We start from the raw sequence: 22,394 nt of genomic DNA on the forward strand, positions 1-22,394 counted from the left end.
TATCTGCTGGCTCTTCACAGTGTGGGATGGGTATTTGGAAACGCAGCTGGGCAGGAGGCTGGTTGCCCCCAGTAGCTCCCTCCCTGAAGGCCTGAGGACACCCCACTCTTTGGACTCCGGGAGAAAGCCAATCACAGCCCATCCATCAGGGCAGAGAAAGCGAGTGTCATGGATCATGGAATAATAGAATGGTTTGGGTTGCAAAGGACCTTAAAAATCACCTAGTTCCAACACCCCTGCCATGGTCAGGGACACCCTCCACCAGACCAGGTTGCTCAAAGCCCCAACCAACCTCACAGTGCCTCAAACAGGCACCTGTATCCACTACCAGTGCCCTCCCTTGAGTGGCTGATCCATCCCTGGATGATCTGGGTCTTGACATGTCTTTTCTGAAACAACTTATAGGAGACCTGTGTGCCTTTGTTGGCTGCTTTCTTTAATGATAATCCTCTCTGTTGTTCAGGCAAGGCCTATGGAAAGTGCCAGCTGCCACCTGCAAATTTCTTTCGAACTGTTTTCCATTTCCTTCCCCACTGTCTACTTTCACTGACCATGGAGCTCTCGATAACTCCAGTATGCAAGACACAGAGTTCAAGGTAAAACAGAAAAACCTCACTGGTCATTTCCTTATTTTATGCTCTACCACAGATACAAACAACATCTATACCACTTCCCTAATTTGTCCATATGCAACCTTTTCTTAGTGTGTTTAAGCAGGCTAAGGTTTTCAGCTGGAACAGCTAATAGTGCTGGCCAGGCTATGGTCAGGCCTCCAGACATATCTTTTGAGGATAAATGCTGCTGCCCAGTTCTTTTTTTGTTTGCATTGCTCCCCTACCTGAGGAAATGTGCTAAAAGCAGTCGTGGTACTGGATACCCGGGTTACTGCTAAAAGAATTGTCTCTGAGGATGAAATCTCTGCTTGTCACTCAGAAGCCTGACAGAGAAAGAACTGCCTCAGAGGATCAAGAAGTCCTGAAGTTGAAGATGAACGGAATATTCAAGCCATTGTAATTGACAGCCACAGAAGGGAGTAAAAATTATTAAAGATGTAAGGTCTGGTTTCCAATTCAGAGCAGAGAACACAAAGAACCCAGAGATTACCTGCAGATACTACAGTCCAAGAAAATTGGACTTCAGTTTAGAATTTGGGCTTTCATTAGTGAGTGCAGTTACCTTAGCTTCTCCTGCTGATCAGTTCATGTAAGCTTTGTACCATGAAAGAATGTATTTTGTGTAACGTGGAAGAAAAAAGTCTCAGATGAGCCTTTTTATTGGTCTGAAACATGTATCACAATTCAACAAGACAGCCCGAGTACCATGTGGTATATTCAATAGCCACAGAAATTCCTGAGCAGCTTGTTTGAGTTAGAAGATAGCTATGTCTTGCCCTTAGAATTACCCTCCCCCCCCAAATACTATCCTAAAAATACACTGCTGCCACATTGCATTGTGTTGGCTGAACACAGCCACCCAGCGTTGTTGCTCTGCTTAATGATGAAAGACAGGAAAGAAATCTCCTGGCTCAATGGATTTTTATTCACTTCAGAAATGTGTTTTGCCCCAATTCCTACCTTAATCCCAGAGTCTGAAACAGTCATTCACCTCTCTGCTGACATTAATGTCAATGAACAGCTAAGCCCTGTCTCTGAATACATAAAAAAATACTTCTGAGACACATCACTTAGTCTACTGGCAGGGACCTGTCTCTTCTCTGGAGCCAGACATGAGGTTCCACTCACAGCAGTGCCAATTATTGTGAGAGGCTCCTCCCCACCACCCCTTTTCTGAGAAGTTACTCACAGGCAGCTTGGTAGGTGCCACGGTGGGCTGTTACACACCGAAGGGATGAGAAGAGGTGCTGGCACATGCCCAGGGACAGTTGACCTTATTGGTAGCTGGAGGGAGGACACATCTGTAACTGGCTTTTCCTTGATGGGGCAGCTGCAGGGATGTTTGTCTCAAGAGGTGGGATGCACGGCTTTTTCCATCACAGTACATGTGCTGTTCCAGAGAGACCCAGAAACCACTGTAAGGCTAGGAGGTTTTAAAGGAGAACAGACTATACTCAGACAAGTGACATGTAGTTAGGATGTATGTGAACCACAGTGCTTTCTTTTGGGCTGGGCAAGCAATTGGCCCAGGTGGTCCTCCCCTGCATCCTGGGTCGTGGCAGCACTGGTAGGAACTGATGGGCTATGAGCATTGCTCAGGAAGGGGCCCTGACAGTGCAGAGTGGGGCTCTGCCCACTGCTCAAGGATGCCTCTGCTGCCTCATGAAACATTTTTTTGAACACTACAAATGGCTCTTTCTATGGCAATCACCCCTATTATGTGTCATATTCACAAAACCCTCGATTCCAACTACAATACAATTCTTCTGCCTCAATTACAGCAAGCTGCACCTAAGAAGCAGAGCTGCAGTCAGTCCTACAGAAAAAGAAATCTTGATCTCCAGAGGCAAATTCAATTATTCACAAAGAGTGCCTTTTCAGAAATGCTAGTGTGCGAGCTCTTCCTGCCAGAGGCGAGGATGATTACGCTTGCAGACTGGTGTCCTCTAAACATTGCTTACAGAAAATGCTGCTCCCCAGTGAAAGAAAGATGGAGACTTTGAAGCAGGAATTTCATTAAAGAGTAAACTAACCTTTCAGGTTCGCTTGGCGCTTGGCACAGAAACTCCCACTTTGTCATTGTGGTTCGGTTTTGAACTTCTTTGAAAACCATCCTAATAACACTATAGCTGGCAGGCAACTTTGGCCACGGCACCTCATGGAGGGATGGCTGATGGGGTGGCATGGGCTGGGGGTCACCGTGGCAGGGGACAGTACATTGAGGTGGCAGTGGGATCCCCACTGGGCTTTCTCAGTAACCTCCTGCTTCCTCTGTCTCCCCTTCCCACCCTTAGCTCCTGTGCCTCTCTCCTGCTTGCAGCACTGCCATTTCTATGTGGGGGACGAGAGAGAAGGGGGTTTCTCACTCTGCTGCTTCCTCCTCCTCCCTCATGGCTACATGAACACATCTGCACACTGTGTTTGACACAATGCAGCCCCATTTTCTGCCAGGGTGTTTAAGCAGCACAACAAGGCATACGTGCTTCCCTTTCTACAGCATTTTTTCCAGCTGAAAGATGTTTAAAGATCTGAAAGGACTTTTTATCCCTCCTCTCTCACTGACAGCTTGGAGTAAGGGAGAAAACCAACAACAGCTCACTCCCAGTCACCTCCCTGCTCCAGCCTGGCCTGCACTGGCACTGGGGCTCCTCCATCACCTACCCAGCTCCGCTGCCACTGCTCCCAGTGCCAACACTAGCAAAATTCAAGATGGTTCTATCTACAAATGTTTTATTTGCCATTACATCCTACAGACATTCCAGGGCCAAATCCAACTGGGTGATGGCTCTTTAATTATGCCTTTACCTCATTCCACTGGTAAATAATTGCTTTCTTTACTTTGTAAGCAGGAAACTTGCTTTTGAGTGACTTTAAAGCACTCAGAGACAGCAAGTCAGAACGAGTGGATAGGCAAGGACTACAGCCCTAAATCCTCTCTTCTTGGTGTCTGTGGGAAAAATCTCTTTGTGACTGCATCGTGTTTAAAAAGCCTTTCAGATAAGGCTACAGGACGCAGGAGGATCACAGGGAGTGACCTAGTGCTGAATTCCTATGTGTGCACATCTCTGTCTTTCCATTACTGTGATATAAGAAAGGAATTGCAAAAGCTGGCGGTAGTTTTTCTAATTAGAAGGCTTAACTTACAGTTTATGTTTCAGAGAAAGAGAGCGTACATTTGGGGATAAATGCAAGGGAATCAGCTCCCTCATCTTCTCTGTCATTCCAGCCACAGATCTTTGTGGTCCTCTGCTCCCATTTAATGCCACTTCTGATCGGTGATGGTCCATCAGGGTAAGCATTTGAACATCACGTTGTGCAAAGCGCAAGTCACTGAAAAAGCAGAGTACAAAAAGCTCAACAATGAACAAAACAAAACAAATATAAAGAACGTCAACCCAACAACTACACACCAATGAAAAAACACTGCATGAAAGCCAAAAAAATTAAAATAAATAAATAAAGACTCTACACAGTTACTGCTTTCAAGATTAAATGGAAGGCACATGTGAGACCAGCCCTCCTTGCTTTTGTTGCCTTCTCTTTTCCAGCTATAGCACAAACTGTGCTTTCCTACTGTTTTTCACAGCATCAGCTAAAGGTTTTTCACTTGTACATCTCATCTTCCACTTTTTCTAAGAAAATGTTTCTAAGTAGGTTAATAACTGTGCAAAAAAATGTATTGGCAGCCATAGCTTTAAAAAAGGCATTTGTTAGGAAAGGCTGACCCACTGCCAGTGCAGGGAATCATTTGCTGATGCTAGGCTACCAGGTTGAGGTTTCCAATGAAGCCTCCCAGAAGGGCCATGTCATCCCCTGGTCACTTTGGCAGGAGCTTCAGAGACAATGCTTGAAGCAGCTTTCATGAATCATGCTAGCAAGAGAGAAGAGCAGCCTGCTTGAGAAAGCCCTTTTCATAAACACAGCTTGGGGAGCTTTATCTTGCAGTTTGCATGAAAGAGGGTTATCAAGATGAGCAACAGACCACTCTATCAGAAACAGAAAGCTTAGGTTCACATTCAGAGTGCTGTAAATCTAGATGGGTTTTACTGTGCAGTCTAGCTCTAATGGATATCTTTCCCTGCTTAATTTAAATTCTTCCCTGTTATTGTATGCAAATACCTTCCTGCAGACACACAGCCGCCTGGCGAGAGCTCAACACGGCAGACTGGTTAGAATCCACCGCTGAAGAAATACAGCAAATAGAAAAGACTAAGGGTGTAAAAGTTAACTTCAGATACAGAAGCAGTGGCAATTTGAGGGCAGCAGCTGTCCTTCCATTATTAAAAAATAAAACAATTTACAGCAATAAAAGGCCAAGTTACAGTGACATTGAGAACCATAACTTGGATTTTTTTTTTTTTTGTCAGAATACCTTGAAAGCATCAGATGTTGAGTTTGTTTGTATGCAGTATCTTTGTAGCCTTATAAATACCTTTCATGCTATCAGCATGTCAGAAGCAGCCACAGAAAAGCGAGATATTTCTTCCCCATCACATTCATCATTTATAAAATTGCCCACTACACCCTAATTCTATGTCTCTTTAGAAAAGGTGGTGAAGTACAAATGGGAAAAGCAAAGCAGAGGTTGTTTTTCATGTTGAGCCCAACTCTGCAGAGAAGAAACCGTAACTCAGTGGAGCTCAAGTTTGGACTCCCAAAGCGGTTTAGCTTGGAGTCTTGCAGAGCAGGACACCTCACCCAGATCCTGGAAAGTTGGGGTTCACCTACAAAAGGCAACACAGAACTAAGTACACTTTATGTGGGTGCTGCATCAGGCAAGCGCTTTCTTAAACCTGGGTATCTCAATGGAGTTTAACAGCCTGTAGTTAGATAGGATAAATATTGGACAGGAGTAGCTAGAATATAAAATGGAGAATAGGAAACTTCTGGGATATTTTTACATAATATTATTTTCCAGGCCATAAGCGGAGTACTAAGCTACTTCAGATGTGGTTCCTTTTGGTTCATTTTGTGCTCAAAGGCATAATATGAACCTGCCCTAAGGAGAATGCAAGGCCTTATTAGTGCAGTAACATGCGCTGAACACCGATCTCCTTCCAGAGCACTCTTAGCCAAGCAACTGAAAAAAAGGATGGGGAATTAAGATAGTTTTCAACAGATAACACCTCTTTCAGCATTCTGTACGAGCTCCTAAACTTTTAACCACCACTAAAATTAAGTAAGATTTCTAGCTTTTATTTGGTTTCTAAGGGTCACCACCCATGTAAAATAATGTTCAGTTTCTAGCTGAGACTGTCACCTCCTGAAGCAAGAAGGGCCTGCACTGGTCCTTGTCTCAGTGAAGCATTGTATCTGTACTAGTGGAGATTTAAAAGAGTCACTGATGACATGTTTGTTGTCCAAAGCAGAGGAAGGACAATCACTTCATGAAAATCGCACCCCAGTGTCACTTGGACTGGAGCTCTGGTTGTGAACCAAAAGTAAGCTGGTAGTCACCTCATCCAGCCCTCCTCCCAGTTCGACCCCTTGTCCTCGACACTATTTCCATCCTGGTCACTGAAGTATGACGTACTCGCTCCCAGGAGCCCACTTGTGACCTACTGACACATGGGCACCACTTGACTGAACATTGCTCCTCCTCCTGCCTGAAACGAGGTTATGCTTTAACTTCCCCACAGCTGATTAAGCTTAGCAATGCTGCTAATGGCAACAAAATCATTTGAGACCTCTACCAGAGCAGTTAACTTCTATTTTGCATGATTGCCTCCATTTTCAAAATGAATATGCAGTGGTTCAGTGGGTTTAAGAGCCTAACCGGAGCACTGTCCAAATCGATGGGTGGCACCTGGGTGTTTCCAGACTGTGTGTCCCCAAAAGAGCACCACTGTATAGACAAGGAAAACTGCCTGTGTTCCCCAAGTCTCGTTTCCCAAAAGGATAAAGCCACCTTCTGCCCCTTGGAAAATCAATGATTCAGTAAATTAATTTCACTCTGTTACCGTAATTGGATTTAAAAGAAAAAATGAAGAAGCATCTTGCAAGACTTTCCTTAAAGTCAGTAAACTGGAGAATTGCACTGTGACTGAGCACAAATCAAATACTTCTAACGGTATTTGACATTTTAATTGCAAATAAGGAAAAAATTCTCATTACAGAACTCAACCAAGTTGGCTTGCTGTGAATCAGACTCTCCAGAGGACACTTCCCTCCCCTACCCCCTGCTCTGCTGCACAGCAGCCAAAGCAACAAACATCATGCAAACTAAGGCAGCCACAGCCATTACCAGTCATTCTTTCTCCTTTTAAAATTGCACTGACTCACATGGTGTATTTCTCTAACAGATGCTACAGTACAGCAAAGAGCTTGTCAAGAAGGAAAATAAAGCCCACCAGAGTTGCATGAAAAAACAAATTTAGAAGTGCCGTAGATCTGTTTGCAAGAAGCTGGATCAAAATCATTTCAGGCTCATTTCAGTGATTTACCTGAATACACCAGAGATGTATTTGGCTTGCGGTGCTTCTGGAAAGTCTTGGCCGAGTCTTTCAGGATGCTAGAGAAAGTACAAGGCCTGGGGATGAGTATAGCTGACCAGCTGTTCAGAGTACAGGTACAATTTTAGAAGTCTGATTTAATATCTTGTTCTACCAGCAATGCTCGTGGCTAAACGGGAAATAAAACTAATCTATCCTTATTAGATTTGGGCTGTAATCTCATATCACCCTCAGATATTGGACTTCCCTGGCAGGCTTTCTGCTTTGCACTGGCTCTATTTCCCAGGAAGCTGAAGAGCACAAGGTGTATAATGAAAGAAATGTAAGTTCAAAGAAAATTCATATATAGTTCAATGGTTTGAACAGTAGAAATGCTTAACAACCCTTATACGAAACAAAAAGGGAAAGAAGCAGTCTATGGCTGTGGTTCATTCACCCAGAAGAAATGTTTTATTATACTAACGTGGATTCTGCCCATCTGAAAACACTGGGTGCGGTAAATGTATTCCTTTGAATCCTAGGAGGATTGCCTACTTTTCCTGTACAGAAAAATTACATGCCCAGCTTTAAGGGATTAGCACCTACATCATACACTAGCTGCCCATAGGAAAGAACTAGGATTTTTTCAGGGAAGTAATCTGCTGTTTCAAAGTGGACAAGATATTGAACAGAACAAGTATATTAGCTATCTTATGCTTAGAATTATTATCTATAAAAAATATTAACCAAAAAATAGCTTAGGTGCAGTTAGTCTGGCTTTAACACGAAATGAAGAATTAGATCTCCTGACAGGCTCTCCAGCATGTTTTCCTGCATTTTTTAGCAGTCTTTCACTATGGGTGACCTTTTCTTCTCTCACCAGAACCATGATTTGTTACCCCCCTGACTCGCTCATCATGCAGTAGCTCAAGTAGTTGGGAAGTTCCTCTGGAGAGGAGGTCCCAAGGTCTAGGAGAGTTACCTCAGTAAGACCTCACCTGCCACCTCTCAAAGGCAGTGTGAAAACTTGCCGGTTTGTTTTGTTATTTAAACCCCTCACACTAGTTCTCAGGAAAAAAACTTCATCATCCATCACCTATACAAAAAGACACAAGTTCCCATGTTAACAACAGCTTTTTCATAGGACCTGAAGCATACATAAAAGCTTGAGATTGGTTCACATTTTCTAGGAAGCAGAATTTAACAACTAACATTTAAACACCATGAAGAAGTCTATATTTTGTTTGCCTGGTCCCCCATGCTGCGTACTTTCTCTTTGGGAAACTGCCAAAGTCTGTCTCAGGAGGTTGTTATTTTCCTCCAAGACACCAAAATCAATCAATCAATCTGTGGCTTGGCAGCACCGGAACAGAAGATTAGGACTCTCAAGGCAGATTATAAACACAATCCCCTCAATTAACTTCTCTAGGATGAGCTACAGGTGGTTAGATCCTTGTTAAGTCAATTATTAACACAGATGGTCAATGTGCATATTTTTTATGACAAATCGTATTAATTTCATGTACAAAGCAGTAAACCCAGAGAAAGGCTAAGAAGCAAAGCTGCTTCCCTGCCTGCCAGGCTCCTGGGCACAAGGTGCATGGAGCATGTTTGGCTGCTGCCGCATGCATACAGCCATTGCCTCCGGCCAGGGCTTTTCCCGGACCCCTTGGCTTTCAGCATTTGAGACCCCACACCCTGTCAGTCCTTCCTGAGATACATTATAGAGATGTCGGTGATGGAGAGGGCTCTGAATTATGCAGCTGATGTGGATTGTTGGGGTTTTTTAAAGCTACTAGTTTGCATGCCAAGGCTAGTGCTCTTGCTTTGGAGCAGGGAGACAGGCTGAGTAGGGCACTCTAGCATTGCCTGTCACAAAGTCTCCTGTGATTCTCAAGTGAGAAAGCTCAACAGGCACCCATGGTCCTTACTCTTTGCATGAAGAATCAGTTGAAGGAAACATTTTATACCTGTACACTTTAATCCGTAGCTATGTAACTCTCAGCCAATTTTAAGTGGCCGGTTTTCTGGGCCTGAAAAAGCTTGCTAGCCCACACACATAATTGCAGGTGGAAAGCTGGCACCAAAAACTTACGCTGAAATAGCCCTGATTTTGCTGCCAGTATTATCATCATCCCCAGAAAGCCGTTCCGTAATATGCCATTGCATTTTTAACAACTCAAGTTCATCTGTCTTCTTCCAGACTTTTTCAGGATTTAGCCTTAAAATGATATCAGCTAAAGTTAATCTTACTGCAGAAACCAGTTACTTATCAAGAGGACAGAACCGAAGTATGCAAGTCACACTTTTGGGGTCTCAGACCCTGCACATAAGGATCAGTTTTTCCCTGCTGATCAGTGTCATGCCTATGAGGCAGCTTCTTCATCTGAATTATGGGATCGGCCTCTCTATTTGAAAAATGAAGGCATTCATGTCTCTGCCAAAGGCGGGGAGGGAAGAAAAACCCTTAACGCTGAGTATAGATTGAATTCCCCTTCAAGAGTTCAAAGGAAAGAAGCTAAACTGTGACCAGAAAAACTGAAATTAGTTTAAAAATGTCCTGTTCTACGAGACAGCACTATACCCATGCTCCTCCGCCGGCAATAATTTATTAAGACTCCTTCCTGCCTGAACAACACATAAGCGTGGCTAAATGAGCAACAGCACTGGCAGGCAGTACCCTGCACTGTCCTATTGAGTAATTAACATGGTGCCAGGCAAGTGTCTGATTTAACCTTTTGTCAGGCTTCTGTAGTGCCTGTAGTGCCTCACGTCGCACAAGATCCTGGCAGTACTGCTGACCCCCAGAAAAAGCCCCACATTGCTCCCCTGTGAAAGGCTAGCAGATGGACTAGCTCTGGTGGCTGATGTACTTGGCACAGCCCGATGAGTGACTGAGAGCAACCCAATGAAGAGAGGGAAGTGCTGGCAAGCAGCTGGAGACACCCCGATGCTCTCAGCAAGGAAGATGGCATGTCAGCAAGACCCACCCATGAAATATGTGACTGGATAAGAGCGGTGACAGCTTAAGGCCAAAACTGATTCTTGCATTCATCCATCTGGATAAATATTTGTTGCTGTTATGTGTGCTCACCAGTGGGAATACATGGTAAAAACATTTCTAATTTGCAGCGCCTTCAAATGCATTCTAGTCAGGCTCCCTTCTCCAGGGGATAAATGACATTTATAAATCCTCAATCTTTTTCAAACTTCAGGTATTACTGCAGGTGAAAAATCAGAGTATTTGTACTTTAGCAGCCTGTTAGGTGCCTGTTGCCATTTGAAGAAGATTCAGATGTATACCTGCAACCTCAAGTCAAGCTCATCTTCCTAGTGAATATGTAATTGGTACAGGTTCACAGTGGAAAAAGGCAATAACGTTTTTTGTGAAAAGGTGATCTATCCTATCTTATTAATCTTTTCCTCCCTGGTTTTGTGTTAGCACCCTTTCGGTCTCTGCAACACCCCAGCTTTACAGGATTCAGCATCTGATGTGTATGACCAGGGTTCTTACCTTATACTGTTGACTGCTAACAGTGGTAACATTTTTCTTCTTACACTTTTTGATTCTGCTCTCTTCATATAGGCTAAGGAAGCACCAGCCAGACCAGAAAAGCAGGAAGCCTAATTACTGGAGCTGTGCAACTAAAATGATGGAGTTTCTTACAGACTACAACCGAGATAAGAAGCTGCCTAATAAACAAACAAGCAGGATGCCTGTTGTCCATCAGAGGAGAAATCGAAGCCTGCATAAGACACTTAGGGTACTTTAAGACAAGGCTGTGCAGACTTGGAGAAGTCCAATTACAGCATCTCAATTTATATGGAATAAATTGAAGACAGAGCTGATAGTGAGCAGACCCAGAATGAAAGCTGAGCACTTGGCAGAAGGAAGCAATTGACAAGGAAATGCACAGTTCCCTCTGTAAAGAACTTATTTAATTTACACAAAAGAAGAGCCCAAATCCAGCCTTTAGACAAGCATTTTTGTGGTGCTGGACTCCACCAGGTGCAGTGTTGTGTTTGCTACTTTTCAGCCATTCTATTGAATCAGGAAAGTTGGAGATGTGAAACCAGACCCATGCTTAAAGACAGATGAGTAAATTAGGATTCCTAGCTGGGGAGTAGGAGAAGGCAGAAGGGTCGAGGACAGCCTCCTGAGCACTAGTTAGGACTAGCTGGTGATTTCAAGCAGCCTCCCACCACCATGCTGGTAGTGACTGGTGGGAGAGGTGGCTCCTGGGGAGAAAGCAGCAGCCATGGCTGCACATCAGTGCTTGGAAAGTCCAGCACAGCTTTCTGACAAACAGGGTTTGAAGCATTCATAGTTAGAGAGACGGCACAGTCGTAAAGATTTTATCCATGTTGAATTCTACTGTGGCTTTTCAAAAAAGGCAGACAGAGAGACCCAATTATTTTCCTAATATTGAAGTAACCTGGGAAAATAGAATTAAAACAAAAAGGGTTTCTTTTTTTTTGTTTGCTTGGGGTTTTTTGTTTGTTTGTTTTCAGGTATACACCTTTTATCACAAGAGCTCTGGTGGTACAGAAAAACAGCGTTCACACCCTGAGGTGCTCTGGCTTAAACCAAAATAATCTTCCCCACACCCCAAGCACTCTGTTGTACCTATAGGTCTGCTGCTGAAGCACCAGCAGAGCACACAGCAAACTCCTGGGTGCCTGAGATGAAGACAGGGGGAACAACATGACCCCAGTCATTGTGCTTTATGAAGGGCCAGCTTCCATCCCAGCCCTCAACATTCCCATGGTTGCTTCCCAACTTTATCAGGTGAGTGACTACCCTTGAACTTTTTCCCTCTCAGCTAAGGTACAGAGAGCTGCTGCCTGCCACATTATGTTACCACACTGCAGACCTTCAGCTACTCAAAGAAATAAACTATTTGGAGGTGCCAGAGACCTCCTGAGACCAGGGTCAGCTGAACGCACATGGCTCTGCTTGCCCCTCAGCCATGGTAGCTATGCTACAGGCACCCTTCCACCCCTCATCGTTGTAATCAGTGCCTCAACAAGATGCTAATGAGTAAGACAAGCATTTCTGAGGGTTAAACTGTTTTGCAGCTAGTGATGCCATTCCTCCACAATTAAAGGCAAATGTCTCAAAGGTACTTAAATGCTTGTTTGCTGCCAAGACAACTACGCTTCTTGGAACAACAGGCTTAAATCTTTCAATAGAACTTGCATTGCTGTGCTTCTGTTATTTATGGGCTTTCCACAGATACAGCAATTGTTATGCTTCAGGTGAAACAATGTAAAACAAAACCTCTCCCATAAATCAGAAATGTTTTTCTTCAGGAAAGGTAGAGTCATTAATAACAGCAACACCGTAATACATGACAATTATAATTTTAGGAAACATTTTCAGGGGAAGAGACACAAGGCTGTGCCACAGCCCAAGCCATTAACATTCAAGGCTTTATCTTTAAAACAAAGTCTTGTCTTAGGGATATTTTGCCTGACAGTAGCTTGTCCCACCACCTCAGCAGGGTCATCAGCTGACCATTCTACATTTTTGTTCATACTTAGTGGCATCCTCTGAGCTCTGGTCTCAGCAGGGGCAGGCTGACATGGGCTCAGTTTCATTTCTCCAGTTAATTGCTTTGGGCTCTCTCCTTGTCCCATACTACTTTGAAAGCCAGCAAGTATCTCACTGCTGGTTACCTTAGAGCAACCTTCTACTGTTTTCAAAACTCTCCATTTCCCATCCTTTGTGTTTGCTATTAGGTTCAGTGGCCTAATTCCTAGAAATTGGATTTTTTGTTATTATTTTTGGTTCTCTCCAAAACTGTTTTTGCTCTTCCGTTCCTCCAAGCTAGGACATTTTAGTATGGGAAGCTTGTATGCAGATTCAGTCTTTGCAGAACACTTAGAGAAAAATCAGCTTAGCTAAACTTAGACTCAGCTCTGTCTATGCCCATCTCAGGGAGAGCAGATGCTCCTGAATAACATGTACTGACATGGATTATTTTATTCCCATTTTTTCTGTTTTCAATCACTATTCTCAACCCAAAATCTACAGAAGATGAATCTAGCAAACCCTCCATCCCCTCAGTGCTTTGCAGAGAATTATCTCCAGACTCTCAACTTAGCAGCCAGGGGTAGCAACAGAGAAGGTAACCCCATCAGTGCCTGCTGCCCTAGCCAATAAGGTGTGTCAAAGGGAGAAAAAAAAGTTGAACCAAGCACCAGCTCCCATCCTGTTAAATCCCATCAGCACCCTCTTGCCAACTCTGCTTGGCAGTAGCAGGGGCTACACATTAGAATCCAAAAGAATAAAAAATCCCAGGCTGCCTTTAAAGAGGGGGCATTTCCCCAGCCCAGCCAGCAGTACTGCAGTGGGGTTGGTTATATAGGGCAGCAGTGATGGGGCAAGAGCTCAGGCAGGACCTGAGCCCTGTTTGTCACCAAGGGAGGCATAGCTGCGGAAGCAGGCTGCTGGCACCACGAGGTGGGGACATGGAATAAAAAAGAAAAAAACCAAACCACACATAAATAACCCCTTTGAAAACATGCCAGCAATTTCTCTGCACTCCAAAATCAAAACACGCCTTACAGGAAAGCGTTCCCCATGCCTCCCTCAATGCTGGCCTGCCCACCAAGCACAGGCTGTCTTGAAGCCTTGGTTTCCTGGTGCCTGTGGTTTTTCAGCCACAGGGTTTTAGTACCATCAGGCTTTGTCTGGGGCTTTGTCCAGAAGAGGTATCTTTGACCTCTGGCAGAAGTTTTTTTCCCCTTTCCAGTTTATTTGGTTATTGGGAGGCTCCATCTCTGAGCCCATCAGGTAATTATTTTCTTCCTGCCAGTCATTTAGCAGTCACCGCTGCTAGTTCAATAGACCTAGTGACAATGCATTTTCAAACAGGTTTAAAATTCAAATTGATGCAATTTATCCCTAGGTAATTTACCCATAAACTGCCAAGGTAAGGGCATCAGACTCTTCAGGTATCACTGAAGCTAAGAAACAAAACTACCTCGAGTACGCAGGAGCAAGCTCCTCGTTGCTCACGTCTTGAATTGGTTTTTGTCCAACAATTCACCTTAAAGCTGACACAGAGCAGAATATCACCCAGTCACTGCCTTCTAATGCATTTTGCAATGTACATGATTTTAATATCAGAATATTACAGTTTCTAGTACCAAAAGATAATAGGCGAAACACAAGGGTTTCCATGGGACATTGGTGTATTTTGTCTTTTGTATTTGCTCTGTGCTTTCCTTTGGTGGTACAATACACTTATATGTCACTACTATAAATTCAATTGTTTGCAAATTCTCTCTCAATTTTCCATCCTCTGGCAATAAACCTACATTTAGAAAGGGCTGTCTTTAACAATTGCTTGCCATCCTTTTATTGATGGATTCTCTGAACATCTCATTGCACTTTTATTCTATTACCCATTGAATGGTTTTTCATTTCCTCCAACATAGACAGACCAAGGAATGTTTTACCACAATAGCTGCCACTTCCATTCTCCACTTGGGGGTAGGCTGGAGGGTGGAAGGGGAAGAGTGAGGATTTTTCCAATTTTTTTCCATGAATTAATTTTTAAAATGAACTCTACTTTTATATACTAGATCTTTGGTGCCTTCGAGAGTCTTCTTTATTTCTCCTCTCTAGAATATAGGAATTTTGCACTGAAACTGACATTTAAAATTCTGCTAACATAAGTGCTGATGGTTTAAAACATCTGATTTGTATCACAAAGAACTCAAACAGAATAATTTATTTTGACAATTATTTCAACCAGATTTAGTTTACTAAATTTACCCAATGACATTGCCATTACTGGTAAAATCAAGTGATAGATACCTAGTGAATTATCATTATTTACTGTTTATTTCAATATCTCTTGTTTCATCTGGTTCCCAAATAGGATGTTCCTCAATTAGGAAGGAGCAACCGTTTCTTAGAAACATGGTGGTCTATAGATATAAGTGAGATCTGCAAGGAAAGGGAATGTCTTTCACAAAACCAGTTGATACAACTGTAAAAAACCAAGAGCGAGGCACGTTGTTGGGCATAAGAGGCTTCTGGTATGCAGTAAAGGAGCTATGAACAGTTTAAATTCTGATATGCAAAACTTCTAAAAAAATACAGTTATTCTTAGTTCATAGATCTTGTTAAAACAAATTCTTCTGCTGTTTAACAAACATAGTCTATTCACAATTTGTAAAGCAGTGGTATCTTGTCCATCTATGGTTTCAACAAAATCCCATATTCTGAAGGAATCATTTCCCTCCATTAAGTCATTTAATGCCCACCTCCCCAAATATCAACAAGGTCAGCCCTTTCATGTCAGCAAAGACATCTTACCACTGTTTTCATGGTCTTGCACTGAGATGGCATTGCAACATTTAGAGAAAATGTATATAGCAGGATGTGTATTTCTTCAGGAGGCTCCACTCGCCCACAGTACTCCTTGAACTGCTGTGTAATGAGCAGTAACATAGGAGATATTCAAGGCATTTTCAGGATAAACCTGACTTATTAAATGCAGTTTGAAGAAGCTATTTTCTGTCCTAATGAGGTGCTGTAAACAGAGATTAGCTCCCAAGCTCCCAAACAGCTGAGATTTCCATTCAGGTCCGTGGGAAGCTCAGGCACAGAGAGCAGTGCCATCAGCCTCTTAGGGAATTATGCATTGCAGCCAGACATTGGGAGGCTTACACCACAGATGGTATATAGAGAAGCGAGTCCTGGCCGCTAGAATGGCACACTGGCCAAAAAGTTTAGTTCAGTACACAAAATACTGTCTACTTAAAGATCAAGTAGAAACAGGTACGAATTAAATCTGGTATATTGAAGTACAGTGAAATACCTAACATTCAAAATGAGGAATTAAATAAAACAAGCAATTAAATCTCACCTTAAAGTGAAATGATCGCCATTTCAATTCAGTAACATTTCAATTTTGGATGTCTACGTGGCTGAAACTAGAAGGAGCCATCAAAATAAAATCTCCTTCCACTGCAGATATTTGCCTGTCTTGTTTCTTTTTGTCATTGAAACATGAACCTAAGACACACGCTAGATGTCTTCCTCAAAAGTATTCAGAAAAAACAGCTGAAGGCTGAATAATTCCCCGTAGCATTGTGACTGAAAGAAGAAAAAAAAGTAAAAACCAACCAACCTCCAGAAACACCTACGTGACAAGGAGAATTAAAACAACAGAATTAGAAAACAAACAAATAAGAATACCACCCTTTTACTGTTTTTGATAACTCACAACAAAATGGTCTTCCATTTCACGAGTTTCAGTGGGGCTGTGTGTGAGGGACAGCATCCTTAGGGCCCCAGGAGCTGTTGCATGTGTTTAGCAGAGGGACAAGCCTGGCACCCTTGGGTAAGTGGCCCTGGCACCCCTTGATCAGCATAGCTACAGGTAAACTGAAACCACTGGTGAAAAGGGCAAATCTAATCTAACTAGTAAATGGCAGGTTAATAGTATAACTTGATGGGGCTGGTTCAAAGTCAACTGCTTATCCTCTGTGGACCAAACCGGGTTTTATTAACAGGCATGAGCATTTTTCAGTTGCTTAGAAGATAAGTTCATTTACAGGACAATCCTGCAGGACACAGCTTGCCTCATCCCTCCTTAGCCTCAAACTGCACAAACTGACTGACTGAACCCTGAGAAACTGAATAATCCTTCAAAGAGTGAGACTGGACTCCAGTGGGATCAGAAGTTTCTGTCTGAGCACAAAGAAATCATTTTATTTTCTTTTCACTGTTCTGCAACTGAGAAAATCGTCATCTTGTCATGAATTTACAGATCATTTCATTCACACAACAAAAGAGAAAACCCTGGGATGTGTGATCTCTTTGTTTGAACTCAATCATTTGTTCTGCTCAATACCATTCCAGGCTGAAATTAAGTATTTTCCTCTTCTCCACCTAAATAAAATGTGATCCAACATATTATGCAGTTCTAATCTATTTTAGCCAGCTACATTTTTATGCTGATAAGGGAAAATTAATTTAACCATATATGCAGAGGAATATCATCACATTGTGCATGGAAGATGAAATCTTACAAGGCATTTGGCTTGTGAATGTAGCTTCCAGGAGGATGTTCATTTCCAATTGCATTTTCCCCGCAATAGATTCTTAATTTGCCTTGTTCTATATGGCTTCCAGTTATCATTTTGTATGGCAATAAAAATCAGTGAAGCAGCAAAAGCTTACAGGCCTATGCCTAGGTTTGATTTATATAATGGATGGCGCAATATCGTTGGTCTGCATAATTGAAATTCATTCAGCTCCCACTGTTTATAATATGGTTGTAAAGCGCATTAGGTATTTATTGATAAACAATCATTTTATTTGCAATAGTGCTGGAAAAAAAGAAAAGCATAGCCTTCATTTTCTTATTCCATGTATGCTTTATATGTATGAAACTTGTAGAGCTGTGTAAAACCTGTTTATTCCTATCACCTTCTGCTTCAAAGCCTTAAAGTGTACTAATACCTCCTCATAAAGCACAACTGGTTGAAAAAACAGGCTGTGGCAAAAAGTCCGGATTTTAGAGTTGAAGTAACACTCATCTATATGTAAAAACCTGAGTAATGAGTAGATTTAGCAGCCGACCCAAACACATCTCAGATACCCTGTGTTCTCCCGCAGCAGGAAACCTGCAGCTCCAACCATTTTCCTGAAGTTCAATTTTCTCCTAATCAGGGGAAAACCAATCAAAATGTCATTTTCTGAGGCATCTCCTGTAAAGATTTTTTTTTTTTTAATAACATTTGTTTAAAGAAAAGAGTGGAGCCTCACTCAAAAAAATTTGTAACTGTCTCTTGTACAAATTTAACCAGATGTCAGGAAAAATTGCACATAGGTTTTTTTTTTTTATTTCCCCTCTTTTTAAGAAATGCTATGTGCTATATTTATATCTCTGAAAGCATAATTTTTCAATCCTGTTTTCTCCTTTTCTTGTTTTCCTCTTTTCTTCATGGTGCAATTAAACAAAATCGCATTTTCCATAAAAGCTGCATTAATTCTGGTAAGGGTCATTAGACTGACAGCTTTGAAGTAAAGAAATTTTCATTTACCCTGCAAGAAAGCAGGAGAAAAGCAATAACATACCTTTATCCCAACCCTGAATGAACCCCTTCTGAAGACTGGGCAGAGTAAATAGAGAGTAAATTCTCAAGGGCCTGCTCCAGTTCATGACACCTCTCTGGGAGTGCTTGCAAGGATCAATAGAATTTCCTGTACAACGAGAACTCAAGAACGTGTCCCTTTCTATACGGGATGTGCCCATCTCCAAAAAACTTATTTCACACTGGCCAGATCTAAGTCACTGAAAGGTCATCGCTTTAATTTACTCCTGGATTGTACAGAGTGCATTTCAAGTCCTCTTTTCAAAAAGATGGCATTTTACTGCACCAGAACCTGGATTTACCGTATGAAGGTTTCAGTAGGTTTTACCCTATGGTGGAAAAGCCAACCAGTTTATTGCATTTTGTTCCATGGTTTCAACTGCAGCTCTTTTTGGAGATATGTCAGGCCAGTATTTAGACTTGGCAATCTCCCGTGCTGTGTCCTCACCTTGGGATCTGCAACCACAGCTTCCAACGTATTCTGTTTCTTGATAAATGACAAAAATGGGTGCTTCTAGACACCTTTGGTGCCTAGAAACAGTACTGAAACATGCTGCAAGAGTAGGGTGAAGAAAGTCATGTTGTTCACTGCCTAGCCACATTTCTTAGGGGAAAGAGAGGTGGTGGTGAGGGGAGAGGAGACTTTCCTCTCCATAGCAACTAAACTCACTTTTCAAAAGCATTGTGTGAAGCCTTGAACAAAAGCACATGCCTTTACAGCAGACTGCAGCAATACAGGCAGCATCTCTCTTTTACTGCTTCTTGGGGACGAAAAAGAAAATAAAAACCCCAGTTCTTTAAGATTTCCTCTTCAACAAAAAAAGCCTAGATAATGACTCTGTTATCCTGATACTTATCTCTAGAAATATTCCACCTGTGAATGTGAGGCAGGTGCCTTTATGAGTTATTGCAGCCTGGTATCTCTTGACGTCTTCTGACCAAACCTTGTCTCCTTCTAGCAATCTAGAGGATTGATTTATAGTGTTCAAAAGACATTCCTGACATATATAGAATCATTGGTAGCACACAGTGCTATTTCAAATGGACCTTACTATTTTTGCTCTTTTAAAGGTAGCTGGCTATTGGATTTATGGTCCCCTATGAGGCAGTTTCAGCTGCTACGCTCACAAGTGTACATGGACTGTGCTACTTGCTCATTTACCTTTGAATTCTTGCCATTGAACGAGAGATTTAGGAGGCACATGGGGGACTGATTGTTACAGCAGAGTACCACACCGCTTTTTTCAGGTACCAGGTTCCTTGGGGGGGGGGGAGGGGAAGGAAATAACTTTGCTTCACATAAAGTAAAAGCTACCTTTAGGATGGTTTTAAAATTTTGAAGAAGCTGGAGCTTGAAGGAGTATATGATAATTTTCCTTTTTCACATATTAAAAAGTAACATTCTCTTGTACAAATATTTTCCTTTGTCAGATTAAACTGAAAGCTGAATTTCTCAATTATTTTGGTCATCTTTAAATTACTTGGATTCTTCAAACATTCATTTGAAACTTTTTTTTTCCTCATGAATTTTTTGCTAACACATTTAATGGCATATAAGTATTTAAAAATTCTTCTTATACTTCCCAAGTGCTGAAGTTTCTTTCCATTTCCTATCCTTTATTTGATTTTCTCTTTTGAATCCTTCCACCTTGTACATGTCAACTTCACTGACAAATGTGTACATAAGCATCTATCTGTGATTTCTGGCTCAAGGAAAATAACATGACATAACATACTTAGTGCACTGTAAAACTGAACACAGAAAATTATAGGAAAACTAGTGGGTAATACACACCTAAAGAATACAAAAAATTTTTTTCTAGTTGTCATTCAAATTTATAGCATGTAGGCTTAGTAGTATTTACCTTCCTTCCCCTTCCTAACTATCCCAAACCTTGTTGCTTATAATACAAAACAATCCTCAAAAGGCTTACCAAATTTTAAAAAAAGTATTGGGAAAAATTGAGATTTCTCCCTTCAAAGAATTAAACACCCCCTTTGCTCCCACTCCCCCCCCTTCATTGACTCTGCATGAGAATAACATTAAAACTCATCTGGAAATTCAGGTACATTGCAAATTGAAGTAATTTCACATGCAGCTCTCAAGACACTCTAGCATGTACTAAAAAAAAAATAAAAAAAATCCTGCTTTCAATAATGTGCCAAAGTAAATAAGTATTTTTAATTTAAAAAAAGACATGCTGCAGAGAAAGATTGGTGACATTTAATGTTTTTTAAGGTTTTTTTTGTGCTCTTTTCGAAATGTTTTTCTGGAGGAAAAAAAAATAGCTGCACACAAGAATTATTAAAACCCAGTGGGTAAGCTTCTTTCTCTCAAGTCAGTGGTTTGCTTATGATTTACAATACTCCACCCAAAGCAAGAATCTGGTATTTGTAGCCCATTTATTTACAAATTAAAATGGAAGAGATGAACATACTTAAGCCCTTTACTGGCATCATGCCCAATGATATGAGACTTCCATTCCCTGCAAAAATGCTGACTGACTGAATGTGCTACCCATGTGCGAGATGTACAATATAGCTGTACTTCATCAATGACGATGACACTCATAAAGAATTGAATTTTTTGATGATTCAACACTTTGGAGACTAGCTGTGCAGTAACTGACTGGGATATCTTGCTTGATGCCCAGTAAAACACTGCCAATACTGTTTAAAGAAGTTTCTACTTTTTCCTTGCCACAAAGAACATGTGCTCCAAAGCTGGTGACCTAGGAAAACTGGCTGTGGCCTGCTAAAACAAAACTCTCAACGACCAGTTTGAATGGGCACGGCAGTGGCTGGTTACTTGAAACCAAGTTTCACATACGCTTGCCAGAAATATTTGTCTGTCTTTCACGTTACCAAAGAAAGCCTTCAGCTGATTAGGAGGCTGACTGGGAAAACAGTATGATGGCAAAGCTTCACAGCTTGCATTCAGTTCTTTTTGTACACAACTAAATGTGCATGAAGATCCATGAACAGAGATGCATGTCCAGATGTGGTGTATGACTAGACAGCTAAAAGTTCACGTAGCAAGCTGAGAAATACATAGGATGAAAAGAAAGTTGTATGTCACCTAATTGCATGATAAACTACTGACTAAATACAATTAGGGAGAAAATTGAATTTTTAAAAGTGACAGTTGTGATTCTACAGGGGCATTTTGAGTCTCTCATCCCAACTCTATATATCTGGGCACTGGAGATGACCCAGCGAGTATCATATCACAGCCTCTTCTAACTGAACCACAGCATCTCTTGACTTCTGAATGCAAGAAGGAGACACATCCACAATAAGAACTGTTTCCAATGAATAATTCAGCAAGCTCCAGTCATGAAACCCACAACAAGCACTGCAAGGAAGATGAAGTATTTTCGCTGCCCCTCATTATGTATGTTCATGCCACAGGGATTTTTCAATTATTGAACAGTGTAGAGTTTCCTTTGTTTGGAGAAAATGTCAACTTGAATTGTGTGGCTTCTACATATTCATTTATGTTTGCCAAAGGCTGCTTAACATTAGCTTGGCTTTTTTCTCCTCTGCCACATGAAGTTGCAGATCAAAAAGCTGAACGATTACTAATATTTTATGAAGCATCTTAAGTTGAATGTTTTAACTGTTGAGACACTTCCAATAATTTATTTGGAGATTTTCTTATCAGAAGAAGCTCTATTAATTCTGTTTTTACTCACCAACATAACCATTGTAAACAACTGCTGATGTTACAGAAGTAGAAGTGTCACAACTAACAAGAAATGAAAGGTGAAGTAGCTAGTGTTATGTTTCTAAGCTAATATCCTGAAAAAAGTTGCTGCTTTTATCTAGTTCATATTGAAATTCAGCCCACAGCTGAAGAGGGAGTTGTCTTTTCAATTTACAGAGGGTATAAGAGCAGTGCTTTGAGCAGGCAACAATATGTTGTGTGATGATATACTGAGCTTTAGTTTGGTGATGTAAATGACTTATTTTAGCTAGAGATGACAGAAATGAAGAAGTTCCTAATTTGTGAGCTCAGAGGCAAGCACCTGCCATTTCCTGGGGCACCAGCAAGAATGGGAATACACCTTGTAAATTACTGTTATGTGTATTGTGTGGCAAGAGCTATTGCACTTAATTTGTGAGATATGATGAAGAAGCTCAAGTTTGTTCTACAATTATAATTATGGTGTAATCAAGTCTGTGACTTCCTGTACATCCAGTGCATTTACGTCCTTAATTTCTTGGA

General features: G+C 41.6%; 1 protein-coding gene across 5 annotated transcripts in view; it reads right to left on the reverse strand.

The window, feature by feature from the left end:
* CD96 (CD96 molecule) overlaps positions 1-22,394 on the reverse strand; it is a 72,207-nt gene that overhangs the window by 29,889 nt on the left and 19,924 nt on the right. For 4 of the 5 annotated variants that reach the window (XM_030471696.1, XM_030471697.1, XM_030471698.1 and 1 more), the window contains 2 exons: positions 3,788-3,944; positions 1,804-2,004 (listed from right to left, as the gene is read on the reverse strand). The gene's annotated coding sequence lies outside the window, so the exon portion shown is untranslated. Of the gene's footprint in view, positions 1-1,803; positions 2,027-3,787; positions 3,945-22,394 lie in introns of those variants that run through there. The other variant, XM_030471700.1, reaches the window with a different exon arrangement.

The sequence above is a fragment of the Strigops habroptila genome, chromosome 2, assembly GCF_004027225.2.
Source record: "Strigops habroptila isolate Jane chromosome 2, bStrHab1.2.pri, whole genome shotgun sequence".
Lineage (NCBI taxonomy): Eukaryota > Metazoa > Chordata > Aves > Psittaciformes > Psittacidae > Strigops > Strigops habroptila.